The following is a 2,620-nucleotide window of genomic DNA, read 5'->3' as shown; positions in this document are numbered from 1 at the left end:
CAGCCCCCCTTTAAAACCAAGGGACCAGAGTTATTTTCGGATACTACTTTGGGCCCTACTGGCCCATGCCTTAACTCTATATCATCCCCTAGACATGCAAGCCATTGAAATGGACAGAATGGAGCCATGATTGGCTCCCAACGTACCAAAAAGAAAAAGGAGGAAATGAAGTGCCAGACTTTGAAGTCAGGCCCCATTTTACCATGTGAACCCCATTTTACCATGTGAACCCCATTTTAGAATCGAACCCTGAGCCAATCAGATTTGTACCTGTGTTCTAATCTTGCTTGCTTGAACACCTGATTGTTGTAACCTTGTTCTTTGCCTTTATAAGCCCTGTGTAATCACAGCTCAGGGCTCCCTCCTAACCTCTGCTGTGTCGGTGGGTAGGACGAGGCCCAAGTTGCAGCTCACTTAAATAAAGCCTTGCCTTCCTTTTGCATTTCGAAATGTCTGAGTCTCGGTGGTCTTCTTGGTGGTGGTCTTGAGACTTGGCACAACAGTGGCACTGTGGCTCAAGTGGCAGAGTGCTAGCCTTGAGCAAAAAGAAGCCAGGGACAGTGCTCAGGCCCTGAGTCCCAAGCCCCAGGACTGGCAACAAAAGACAAAACAAATAAACAAATCAAATAAAAATGAAAACATGACTTAATATAACCCTAAAGATAGAGCAAAGGAAATTCTAATCAGAAAGTTTATAACTATGAGTGAGTGCATTAAAAACTTGGAGAGATCTCATTGCATTAACATAATGATTTAGAAAACATATAAACAGAATATGGAGGAGGAGGAGGAGAAGGAGAAGGAAAGAAGGAAGGAAGGAGTAGAGTTGAAGTAAACCCCATTTTTGAGGCAGTAGCCATTTTGTTGACTGTTTAAACTATGAGTAACCCAGGCCACCAATTATCCCAGCTAGCAGAACAAGCTTATTAGGGCCCAGTGGTCAGGAAACTCTCTGCTTAACTCTAACTGCCTGGGAATGCTTAACTCTAACAGCCCGGAATGCCTTTAGCCCTGAGCTAATCAGATTTGTACCCGTATCCTAATCTTGCTTGAATACCTGATTGCTGTAACTTTGTGGGTGTTTTGACTTTATAAGCCCTGTGAAATTTCAGCTCAGGGCCTTCCTCCTAACCTCTGCTGCATTGGAGTGTAGAACAAGGCCCGAGCTGCAGCCCACCAGAATAAAGCCTTGCTTTTGCATTTCGGAATGTCTGGCTCTCAGAGGTCTTCTTGGTGGTCATCTCGCGACTTGGGCATAACAGAAGGAAGGAAGGAAAATGCCATGATTGTAACATACTATTTTTATATCAATAAATAGCAATTAAAAGAAGAAAAAAGTTTTATTTGGATCACAGTTTTGGCAGTAAGAAGTTTAAACAGTGTACCCGCCCGCCCAAGGCGGCCAGGGCCATCAGGGCGCCCGGCCAAGGCAAGCTTTTTGGAAGCTGGTGGGCTCTCTGGAGCGGGTCTTTCAAAACACGGGCAGGTCTCAGGGTTTGGGGTGCGTCACCGTGAAGATATCGGTGGTGCGAGGACGTCGCGATGTGGGTAGAACAGATCCAAGCCGGCCAGGCTGGGGCTGAAGTGACCGGGGCAGAGGACAGGGAGACTCACTGTACCCAGTTGGTTACTTGGACAAGCAAGTGCCAGATACCAGCGTGCAGGAGACGGACCAGATCCTGGTGGAGAAGCGCTGCTGGGACATCGTCTTGGGTCCCCTCAAACAGATTCCCATGCTCCTCTTCGTCATGTACATGGCAAGCAACACTATCTCCATCTTCCCTACTATAATGGTATGCATGATGGCTTGGCGGCCTATCCAGGCACTCATGGCCATCTCAGCCACTTTCAAGATGCTAGAGAGTTCAAGCCAGAAGTTTCTTCAGGGTTTGGTCTATCTCATTGGGAACCTGATGGGTTTGGCACTGGCTGTTTACAAGTGCCAGTCCATGGGGCTGTTACCTACACATGCATCAGATTGGTTAGCCTTCATGAACTTCCAGAGACAATGGAGTTCAATGGTGGAGGACTCGTTTTGTGAATGAAGCTCCTTGGACCTAAGTAAATGGGCCTCATTAACATCCTTCTTTAAGCCCAGTGGATCCTAAGTGTACTCACTCTTAACATAAACACTCACACTGAAAACGCCTCCAGATCTCTTTTCCCATGGTGAAGAGACAAACCCCAAGTGATAATATGTAAATAACTACAAACACAAAGAAACGCTATCAACTCTAACAACCCCTGTCTGAAAATAATGTAAAAAACTTTATTTATGTTTCAGTACAGAGCAAAACAACAAATACAAGCAGAACTATGTAAACGAGTGGTTGCAACACCTCCTTTCAATAAATTAAATGCTTTTTAACAGTTGGAAAAAAAAAAAAAAGAAGTTTAAACAGTGTAGAGCCAGACCTGGTGAGGGTGCCTGCCTTCACCATGTCACGGTAGATGGTATCATGGCAGGAGTGCACATAAGAAAGAGAGGTTACCTGGTGAGACAGGAGCTGTAGAGAGATTCACAGGTGCAGATCCTTACCCCCCATTTATTCAGACCAGGGGACTGGGTGTTCGTCCGAAGGCATAACCCCAAATCCTTAGAACCACGGTGGAACGGACC

At 45.9% G+C, this 2,620-nt stretch overlaps 1 pseudogene; it reads left to right on the top strand.

Moving 5' to 3' along the window:
- The first annotated feature begins 1,733 nt into the window (after positions 1–1,733).
- Positions 1,734–2,099, top strand: LOC125360665 (annotated as a pseudogene).
- Positions 2,100–2,620: the final 521 nt, after the last annotated feature.

This window comes from Perognathus longimembris, chromosome 12, assembly GCF_023159225.1.
Source record: "Perognathus longimembris pacificus isolate PPM17 chromosome 12, ASM2315922v1, whole genome shotgun sequence".
NCBI classification, from domain to species: Eukaryota; Metazoa; Chordata; class Mammalia; order Rodentia; family Heteromyidae; genus Perognathus; species Perognathus longimembris.
This window is presented reverse-complemented; position numbering and strand designations above follow the sequence as displayed.